The sequence below is a fragment of the Lycium ferocissimum genome, chromosome 11, assembly GCF_029784015.1.
Source record: "Lycium ferocissimum isolate CSIRO_LF1 chromosome 11, AGI_CSIRO_Lferr_CH_V1, whole genome shotgun sequence".
In the NCBI taxonomy this organism is placed as follows: domain Eukaryota; kingdom Viridiplantae; phylum Streptophyta; class Magnoliopsida; order Solanales; family Solanaceae; genus Lycium; species Lycium ferocissimum.
Genome location: NC_081352.1, coordinates 50334769 through 50347013, shown reverse-complemented (window position 1 = coordinate 50347013; position 12245 = coordinate 50334769).

Here is a 12245-nt window from a genome sequence, read left to right as displayed (position 1 = left end):
AAGCACGACAAGCCAAAATTAGGTGTCAACACGCACAACATACAGAGACTGTTCCTAAAACTGAAAAATACAACTGCAACTTAGTCCAAGTTTGAAGGACTCTTCTGATGGTTTTTGATTCCATAACACTTGGTGAGAGCTTTTGAGGTGACCTGTAATGGCATCAACCCAAGACTAGACTTTTAATAGCAGCTTAGTCATTTCCAAGTTTCTTTTTTTTAGTTTCTAGCCATTTTGAGAGACACTTTTGGCCTTTGATGCTCTAGATTAGCTTTTTCTTCTTCTTTGTCTTTTGCACAGGACTTGTTTTGTTACACTTCGAAAAATTTCCCGTTGATGTACAATGAATAGACTAACGAATAGCACGGAGTGTATGGTATTTCAATGAGTAAAGAATGACATTTGATGACCTTAAGTAATATTTCTAAGACGATCGAGATTAGACGAGAAAGGTTGCCAAGAGAAGGAAAGGCATACGATGTGTATCGGAAAGGATTTATGAGTAACAAGTTAACGATGATTTAACGATGTTGTGGAGAAGAGTTATAACGTCCCTTAGATTGTTGATGAGGTGATAAACAAGTGTTAAGAAGGTTCCATAAGGATTGGAGATCGAACAAAGTGACGAGAACAAGATCAGTGGACCGATGAGTTATACAGCCCATTATACGGACCGTATAATGCTATACGGACCGTATAATGGACCGCAGGACCATCACAGTGAAGGTCCCTCACTGGTGGGATTATACGGTCACTTATACGGACCGTATAAATTTATACGGACCGTATAATGGACCGTATAATGGTATGGAGAGAAGAGACGTTGAAGGTCTATTTCACGGTCAGTTATACGGACCGTATAAAGTGCTATAATCTCCCGACAGATCAGATTTTTGAGTTATTAAAAAGGGGACCAAGTTCATTATTTCATTTCCATTTTCACTCCTTCTCTCTAGAACTCTCTAGAACACTTCTCCCACATAAATTCAAGAGATATTAGTGATCATCTACATCAAATTAAGTGAATCAAGTGTGAGAAACCCATTAAAGTTCATCCAAAACAAGAAATCCAAGTGAATGTGAAACTAGGTTTTGCTCCAAGTGAAGTGTTTGCACCCAAGGTTCATTCCTACACCATCTAAGGTAAGTTTTATGGTATTTCCATGTTGTTTAAGGTATTTGAAAGTTGAAACACTTCGATTATTTAAGGAAGTAGGAAATGGGTCATGAATGTGGAAGTAGTGTCACTTTTGAGTAAATATTTGGATTGAGTTATGATTCTTGATACATTATGATTATAATCATGTTATAAATGATATTGAGAACATGGAATAGACATTATATATGAATGAACGCAATCGTGTGATATGACCATGGATGTGGATGATTGGAAGTGAATTGAAAAGTAAGGATGATGTAGGTGAATATAAAGCTATGGTTATGATGTTGTTAAGGTTATTATTGATGATTGGAAGTTGATGTACGAGGTAGAGAAAGTCGTATAAATAAAGGGAGATGTTGTCCAATTCTCTCTAGCTTTAGTCAAGTATGCTAAACCATCGATTTTTTAATGTTAGTATGTACTCTAATGAAGGTAGAAACGTGAGCATTGAAGGGGAACGTGCAAGTGATAGAATAGTTGAACAGAAAGGTATGTAAGGCTAACCCTTCTTTCATAAGGCATGGTTCTTTGGCCAAATACCTATTCTTCTATGAGTCTATGATATCCTCGATATCTTACGATTGTACTAAATTACTTATACGACGAGTAATCTTCTAAGGATAGATGTAATGCACGACGATAGTAATGATGCTAAAGATGCTTATGAGCTTATATGTATATGTGCCTATGTATGGCTATTATGGAACCCCGAGCTTATATGGCCGGGTAGAATATAGTAAATATGTATATATACACAATGCGCGCGCACCACTGCAGTTGGGTACAGATAACCCTGAGCCTTGGTAGGGCCAGGTATGTATGACACTGAGCCTTGGTAGGGCCAGGTATCTGAAACACCGAACCTTCGTGGTCGGTATGCTATATAAATGCTATGTATATGACATAAATATGAGTACGAATATGCTAAGTATATGTAAATGCTATGTAAAGGCTATGTATATGCAATGTATATGAGATGTAAATGATATGAATATGAGTATGAATAGAAATATGAATATGAATACGAATACGAAAGGTAAATGAGTACGGATACGTAGACAGATACAGATATGGATGTATGTACACGGATGCGCAATAGAAATGGAATGTCCCTATGAAAGGCAAGTAAGTGCTATGACAATGATACTATTATCTCCCATCCTATGCTATTTCATATGTTGCCTATTATGCTTTCATATTGATGTTGATCATGCTTTACATACTCAGTACATTCTTCGTACTGACGTCCTTTTGTTTGTGGACGCTGCGTTATGCCCGCAGGTGGCCAGGGAGACAGACTTGTTCCATAGCTATACTTCTCAGGGACTACATAGCGGAGCTCCATTTCATTCGGAGCCATAGCTTTGGTATAGATTCATTTGTGTACATATTTATGGGCACGGCGGGGTCCTGTCCCGCCTATATGATATGACATACTCTTAGCGGCTCGTAGACATGTGTATATGGTTAGATGTGTTTGGCCTTGTCGGCCTATATTTTGGGATATTATTCTGTTAGCCTCGTCGGCTTATGTACATTTATATGGGCATAGTTGTTAATGATGATATAAATGAATTGTCGCCCAATGAGGTTAGTACGACAATGAATGAAAAGTATGATTTAGCTACGTGGCTCACCTAGATGTAATGTGAAAGTATGTTAAGAGGTGCCCGGGTGGGTTAGCACCGGGTGCTCGTCGCGGCCCTCCGGTTGGGTCGTGACAAAAGTGGTATCAGAGCAGTTCAGTCCTAGGGTGTGTATACGAACCGTGTCCAGTAGAGTCTTGGTTATAGGTATGTTGCGCGCCGCACTTATAAACAAGAGGCTGCGAGCATTTTAGGAATGAATGACCTTCTTTCTTCATAAGAATCGTGCGATAGAGCTATGATATAAGAACTTCTTATTCCTTTACCGTGTGTTGTGTATTTCAGAAATGCCTGTAAAGAAAAAGGCTACGAGCGGCCAAGTGGCTAGACGGTGGCAAGTGCGGGTCGAAAGAGCACCGCCACCGTAGTAGAGGAAAGAGTCCCGGAGTGCGGCTTAATCTCGGTCCTCCCCGTTCGGTGCACATATTAGAGGAGCGTGAGGGAGCCTCAGCCCCAGCTCCAGCACCCCCGGTTCCTCCATCGGATGCTCCAGGCCAAGATGTAAAGGAGGCCATTCATTTGCTTACTTAATTGCTGTTCGCTCGGACTCGGCGGCAAGAGGCACGGCGCAAGGTGATAGGGTCATAAGGTGTGCCCGTGATTTCATTAGTTTGAACCCTCCGAAATTCTTTAGATCAAAGCGGATAAGGACCACTCGTAATTTTATTGATGGCATGTTGAGGACACTTCGCTTGATACATGCTTCGGACACCGAACTCGGTGGAGTTAGCGTCTCATAGATTGAGGGATGTTGCGGTTCATTGGTACGGGTTTGATGGCTTCTCACGGGGAGCCAATGCACCTCCTCCAAAAGATGGCAAGAATTTGTAGATGCCTTCCTCCGACATTATTTGCCTCCAGAATTTCGGCGAGCTAAAGCCGACAAGTTCTTGAATTTGAGGCAAGGAAGCATGAGCGCTCTAGAGTATAGTCTCCACTTCAATTCTTTGGCTAGGTATGCTTCGGCTATGGTAGCGGATATGGGTGACCGAGTGCACCGATTTGTGAAAGGCCTAGGGACATATTTGATGGATAAGTACTTGACTGCATCCCTTCAGGACAATATGGATATTTCACGCATCCAAGCCCATGCTCATAATTTAGAAGAAAGCCTACAACAACAAAAAAGTGAGCGTGAGTATGATAGAGGGCATAGCAAGAGGGCTAGATCTTCGGGTCCGATGAGTGAGCATAGAGGCGGGCACCGACAGAAGTTTTCGAGGCATTCAGGCCATTTTATGACTAGTGCACCTCCACGATTTTCAGGCCAGAGATTTGATATATCCACTCATCCCGGGCCGAGTCAGAGCTTTACGGGATCTCAGTTTAGAGGTGATTCGGGTTAGGCGAGGCCACCGTGCCACGATGTTCTCGGTGTGAGAAGTTACATTGGGGTCGGTGCAGACAATTCGAGAGGTTTGCTATTCATGTGGTCGATCGGGGCCATATTATGCGTGATTGTCCCTCAGTTGGTGGTAGAGGTAGGACCCGCCCTTTCGTGGTTGATAGCCGGATCTTCGTCATCTATAAGCCTTATGGGGCCGTGGTTCACATACGCTAGTCCGGCCATGGTAGAGGCAAGGGAGAGTCCCCGGGCTAGCGGTCCTCGCACCGTATTATGCTTTGGTTGGACGCCAAGATTCGAGTCTTCTCGATGTTGTCATGCATATTATCGGTACTTTCTCATGATGTATATGCTTTGATAGATCCGTTCCACATTGTCATATGTTACTCCGTATATTGCGGGTCGGTTTAGAGTCGAACCGGAGTCGATCAAACTTTTTGAGGTGTCTACACCTCGTCGTGAATCGGTGATAGCTAGCCGAGTATATAGAAATTGTGTAATTGTGATTTGTAATCGTCGTACTATGATTGACTTGCATGAATTAAAAATGGTGGATTTTGATGTTATTATGGGCATGGATTGGTTGGCTTCTTGCTATGTCAATGTCGATTGTAGAATGAAAATGGTTCGTTTCCAATTTCTGGGAGAACCGATTTTAAGAATGGAAAGGGAATACGGTGTCACCAAGAGGTAGGTTTATTTCCTATCTCAAGGCAAGAAAAATGATCACAAAAGGTTGCATTTATCATCTAGTGCGGGTTCAAGATGTAGAGCCGAACCGCCGACTCTTCCGGTCCTCCGTAGTGAACGAATTTTCGGATGTGTTCCGGAAGAGCTTCGAAGCCTTCCTCCCCGAGCGGGAGATTGATTTTGCTATCGATGTGTCGCTGACAAGCCTATATTTATTCCTCCTTATAGAATGGCTCCCGCACTGAAAGAGTTGAAGGAGCAATTTAAAGACTTGCTTGAGAAAGGCTTTATTAGGCCTAGTTCATCCTCGCCGGGGAGCACCCGTATTGTTTGTCCGAAAGAAAGATGGCTCCTTGAGAATGTGCATTGATTATCGGCAACTGAATAAAGTGACGATTAAGAATAAGTATCCTCTTCCGAGGATTGATGACTTATTTGATCAATTACAAGGTGCCAAATGGTTTTCAAAAATAGATTTGAGATCCGGGTATCATCAGGTGAGAGTTAGGGAGAAAGATATACCTAAGATAGCCTCTCTAACAAGATATGGCCATTTTGAGTTCCGGTGATGTCATTTGGGCTAACTAATGCACCGGCAGTGTTTATGGATTTGATGAATGATGTGTTCAGGCCTTTCCTAGATTTGTTTGTGATTGTATTCATCGACGATATTTTGGTGTATTCTAGATCCGAGGTAGAACATGCGGATCATTTGCGTGCTGTCCTTAGAGTTCTTCAGACTCGAGAGTTGTTTGCAAAATTTTCTAAGTGTGAGTTTTGGTTGATCTCGGTGGACATTTGGAGACACATTGTTTTGGTAGATGGTATTCGGTGATAGCCAAAAGATTGAGGTCAGTAAGACTTGACGAAGGCCCACAACTCTGCGGAGGTTCGTAGGCCTGGGCTGGGGCTATTACGGGAGATTTGTTGAAGGTTTCTCTTGTTTCAACACCGACTTGCCAGCCGACTAGAAATCGGCAAAGTTTTCAATGGACGGATGCTTGTGAACGTAGTTTCCAAGAGCTAAAAAGATAGATTGACCACCGGTCCCCGACACTTCCGAGGGATTGGAAAGGTTATGTTGTATATTGCGATGCTTCGGTGCGTTGGGCTAAGGCCGGGTATTGATGCAACATGGTAAGGTGATTGCGTATCTTCAGCGATTACGAAAACATGAAAAGAATTATCCAACCCATGATCTTGAATTACTCTGTGATGATTCATGCTTTAAAGATGTGGAGACACTATTTATATGGCGTCCGTGGATATTTACACGGATCATAAGAGCCTTCGGTATATCTTCAAGCAAAGGTTGAATTTGCGGCAACGACGATGGTTCGAGTTGTTTGAAAGATTATGATGTCGATATTCCGTATCATCCCGAAAAAAGCAAATGTTGTGGTGATGCTCTTACCGTAGATCTATCGGAAGTTTGTGTGATGTGCAACCGGAGAAAAGAGAAATGGCTCGTGAGCTCCGGCCAGGTTAGCTAGTCTAGGAGTCGAGTAGTGGACTCGGGTAGCGACGAACCGTTCGGTAATTCGGCGGTCTCGTCGCTAGTAGTGGAAGTGAAGGAGCGACGATACGAAGATCTCATGCTAACCCATTATAGAGATACACTCCCTCGGAAGGAGAAGTCATCATTTGAGATTGCGGGAGACGGAGTTCTCCGTGTCGAGCCGGCGTTGTGTGTTCCCCCGATGTGGCAAGTTTACACCACCAAATATTGAGAGAAGCTCTTGTTCCGTTAATGCATCGTCCACCCGGAGCAACGAAAATGTATCATGATCTTAAGTCTATATATTGGTTGAATGGGATGAAGAAAGATACAGCGGGTAATTTGTAACTCAATGTCCCAATTGTCAACAAGTGAAAATCGAGCACCAAAAGTCGGGCGGATTGTTGCAAGAAATTTATAGAAATCCCAACTTGGAAGTGGGAAGTAATTAACATGGACTTTATTACGGGCTTACACGTTCTCTACGTAAGTATGATTCCATATGGGTGATTGTGGATAGACTCGCTAAGTCAGCCCGTTTCTTACCGGTCGAACGACGTATGTAGCGAGAAGATTATGCAAAGCTCTATGTTAAAGAGGTAGTGCGACTTCGATGGTGTTCTAGTATACATTATCTGCCGATAGAGGTACTCGGTTTACGGCTTCGGGAAGTCCTTCCCGAGGGTTTGGGGACTCACGTGAGCCTTAGCACGGCATTTCATCCACGGAGGCCCGTGGACAAGGTGAACGTGCCATTCGAGACTCTTGAGGATATGTTACGGGCATGTATGTTAGATTTTGGAGGTAATTGGGATGATCTTCACTCATTGAGTTTGCTTAAAATAATAGTTATCATTCTAGCATCCAAATGGCACCGTATTTATGAGGCTTTACATGGGCGAAAGTGTAGATCCCCAATTGGGTGGTTTGAAGTAGAGAGACTAAATTGATAGGGCCGGACTTGGTCCGGCCAAGCCATAGAGAAAGTTAAGCTCGTACGAAGATCGTTATCGGTTATTGGCCAAAGTCGTCAAAAGTCTACGCGGATAATCGTCGAAGGGACTTAGAGTTTCAAGTTAAAGATTGGGTATTCTTAAAAGTGTCACCAATGAAGGGTGTAATGAGATTTGGCAAAAGGAGGGAAGCTTAGTCCCCAGACATTGGAGCACTTATGAGATTGTGCGCAAAGTGGCTTACGAATTTAGATCTGCCTACGATTTGGAGTCGCTTCCCGCTTTCCATGTTTCGATGCTTCGTAAATGTGTCGGAGATCCTACTTAGATCGTTCCGATGTAAGAAAAATGCTCAAGTGACGAGAAAAGTTGACTTATGAAAAGATACCCATTGCCATATTAGATAGGCAAGTATGGAGGCTTAAAAACAAAGAAGTGGCCTCAGTTAAAGTTTTGTGGAGAAATAATAACCGAGAAGAGATGACATGGGAAGCGGAAGAAATCATGAAATCCAAGTACCCGCACTTATTTCAATCCCCGGAAGAGGGCCAAGATGAGACATCAAGATCATAAAGTATGTATGTTTTCTTTTTTTATGCATTTGGGTCGCGTGTGGCCAAATTCCATTGCTATTATGTTGTGGCCCTGTGAGGCATTGTTATTATAAATGGTCAGACAGGATGGTAGTGTCATATTACGGGGAAACTTCGCGAAATTTTCATAGAATTCCCGAGTGCTTAACATTCGAGAACGAATGTTCTTAAGGGGGAAGAATGTTACACCTCGAAAAATTTCCCGTTGATGTACAGTGAATAGACTAACGAAGAGCACGGAGTGTATGGTATTTCAATGAGTAAAGAATGAAATTTGATGACCTTAAGTAAGATTTCTAAGACGATCGAGATTAAACGAGAAAGGTTGCCAAGAGAAGGCAAGGCATACGATGTGTATCGGAAAGGATTTATGAGTAACAAGTTAACGATGATTTAACGATGTTGTGGAGAAGAGTTATAACGTCCCTTAGATTGTTGATGAGGTGATAAATATGTGTTAAGAAGGTTCCATAAGGATTGGAGATCGAACGAAGTGACGAGAACAAGATTAGTGGACTGATGAGTTATACGGCCCATTATACGGACCGTATAATGTTATACGGACCGTATAATGGACCGCAGGACCATCACAGTGAAGTTCCCTCACTAGTGGGATTATACGGTCACTTATACGGACCGTATAAATTTATACGGACCGTATAAATTTATACGGACCGTATAATAGTCACAGAGAAGAGACGTTGAAGGGTCTATTTCACGGTCACTTATACGGACCGTATAAGTGTCCGTATAATCTCCCGACAGATCAGATTTTTGAGTTATTAAAAAGGGGACCAAGTTCATTATTTCATTTCCATTCTCACTCCTTCTCTTTAGAACTCTCTAGAACACTTCTCCCACATAAATTCAAGAGATATTAGTGATCATCTACATCAAATTAAGTGAATCAAGTACGAGAAACCCATTAAAGTTCATCCAAAACAAGAAATCCAAGTGAAGGTGAAACTAGGGTTTTGCTCAAGTGAAGTGTTTGCACCCAAGGTTCATTCCTACACTATCTAAGGTAAGTTTTATGGTATTTCCATGTTGTTTAAGGTATTTGAAAGTTGAAACACTTAGATTATATAAGGAAGTAGGAAATGGGTCATGAATGTGGAAGTAGTGTCACTTTTGAGTAAATGTTTGGATTGAGTTATGATTCTTGATACATTATGATTATAATCATGTTATAAATGATATTGAGAACATGGAATAGACATTGTATATGAATGAACGCAATCGTGTGATATGACCATGAATGTGGATGATTGGAAGTGAATTGAAAAGTAAGGATGATGTAGGTGAATATAGGCTATGGTTATGATGTTGTTAAGGTTATTATTGATGATTGGAAGTTGATGTATGAGGTAGAGAAAGTCGTATAAATAAAGGAGATGTTGTCCAATTCTCTCTAGCTTTAGTCAAGTATGCTAAACCATCGATTTTTTAATGTTAGTATGTACTCTAATGAAGGTAGAAACGTGAGCATTGAAGGGGAACGTGCAAGTGATAGAATAGTTGAACGGAAAGGTATGTAAGGCTAACCCTTCTTTCATAAGGCATGGTTCTTTGGCCAAATATCTATTCTTCTATGAGTCTATGATATCTTACGATTGTACTAAATTCCTTATACGACGAGTAATCTTCTAAGGATAGATGTAATGCACGACGATAGTAATGATGCTAAAGATGCTTATGAGCTTATATGTATATGTGCCTATGTATGGCTATTATGGAACCCCCGAGCTTATATGGCGGGTAGAATATAGTAAATATGTATATATACACAATGCGCGCGCGCCACCGTGCGATTGGGTACATGATAACCCCGAGCCTTGGTAGGGCCGGGTATGTATGACACCGAGCCTTGGTAGGGCCGGATCAAACACCGAACCTTCGTGGTCGGTATGCTATATAAATGCTATGCATATGACATAAATATGAGTACGAATATGCTAAGTATATGTAAATGCTATGTAAAGGCTATGTATATGCAATGTATATGAGATGTAAATGATATGAATATGAGTATGAATGGAAATATGAATACGAATACGAAAATGGGTACGAAAGGTAAATGAGTACGGATACGTAGACGGATACGAATATTGATGTATGTACACGGATGCACAATAGAAATGGAATATCCCTATGAAAGGAAAGTAAGTGCTATGACGATGATACTATTATCTCCCATCCTATGCTATTTCATATGTTGCCTATTATGCTTTCATATTGATGTTGATCATGCTTTACATACTCAGTACATTCTTCGTACTGACGTCCTTTTGTTTGTGGACGCTGCATCCATGCCGCCGAGGTGGCCGAGAGACGACTTCGATCCATAGCTATACTTGGGGACTACGCCAAGCGGAGCTCCATTTCATTCGGAGCCACAACTTTGGTATAGTGTCACGACCCAACCCCATAGGCCGTGACTAGTGCCCGAACTGGGCACCCATACGCGCTCTTTAACCAGATTCGGCATACAGACGACTTATACATCTATAAATATCAAACGTGGCTCCAAACGGACGCATACAAACACATATACTGTACAGAAGCCGGTAAGGCTGTCATAATATACATAACATGTCAAACCATATATACACGCAGCCGACAAGGCTGCCACGGCGGATAGACCGTCCAAACACAACTCACACGTCGCATCCGAACAAAACTGTACATAACCCACATCTGTGTCTACGTACCACCCTAACAATCGGCATCGGATGACGGACGGGCCCCGCCGTACCCTAAACAAACATAAACATATACACCGAAAGAGTATATACCCAAAATATCGACTCCCGAGAACAAAGGGAGCACTCCAAACGACGATAATGGAAATCCTACGGCGGCGGATCATCGAAACGTGTGTACGTACCGCGGCGAAACGCAACCCCCGAAGAAAGGGGGTCGACGAAATATGTGCGAGTATGCAAGCGAAGATATAGTAACAAATAACAGTCATGATCGAAACGAGTAGGTATAGAAAATAAACATAATAACCGTAATCTCAAAATGCGTCATCCCACACGCAAGTCATGCAATGTAGGTACGTAAAATAAATATAACAATCGGAATGTCAACACGCTTACTCCTGAAATACGGATCATACATATACATACCGAAGCACGTCTTAACATCATACCTTATCATAAATTGACATCAACCGTGTGGGATTCGCCAAACCAATGTGGGATTTGCTTAGACCAATGTGGGATTTACCTAAACCAACGCGATTTGCCTAAACCAATGTGGAATTTTGCATCATCATTGGGTTTGCCCCCACCATTGGGTTTGCCCCCACCACCGGGTTTGCCCCACCACCGGGTTTGCCCCACCACCGGATACGAAACCAACCGATCATATTTCCGAATCCATATACATAACATACAACAAGATACATACGTACCCGACCGAAAGGGGTTCGACGTACTGGGTCATATCATAACACCCGAATATATACGCATCGGTAAATCGGACCATCATATCATGATTCGAATGCACATCATATTTCGAATACAACATAGTGCGTGCGAAAACATAACCGGCCGGGACTTGGCGAAAAAATGTAACCACGGAATATACGAACGAATCGTGAGTAACCAAAGAAGCGTCAAAACGATTTCAAAGACTTAATATGTTAATCACAACGAACCGTCATTTATAAGCCAAAACGAAATCAAATCGATTTTCTTTCGAATATCACTCGGAACATCTCGCGCCGTATTTCATAAATCATAATTACGTACCAAGATCGTGTGCGTAAGATCATTGTCATAATTCCAAAAGATAGGTAAAATAGTCACATTTGAAATCGGAATAATAATTACAACATTCTCTTTCAAAAGTTGTCGAATTTACATAAAGGAACGTCACGGGACCCGCGGACGGGTGTAGGCCCGAGCTGGGCCCGCCTAAGGAAAACATACTCGTCTAACATCATACAACCTTCTACGAAAATCTCAAGGCAATCCGAGCTTTTCTGTGAAAGTTATGGGCGTTCGTAGTTTTTGAATCGTTTAAGAATAAACTCTAAAAAAAAATTAGCTTTCATGTAACTTTTGCAACTTATAAATTCCAAGGTCATAGAGATCGATGTTTTGTCATATCAACACAAGAATACCAAGGAACAAAAGCGACTCATAGACATGCTCGGATTGCGAGAATAGAGTTTCCTCGAGGCTTGTATCATAGCCTATTTTAACTAAGGCATGCCAAAGAAGGAAGGTTACTTTACATACCTCAAACGCTCTCCAATATAATCCAAACTCAAGCTAAATCCAACCCACGTCTCAGGGCTGCCCAAGGTCTACAAATAATTCATAAGATGCCAAACATTAGCTAGAGAC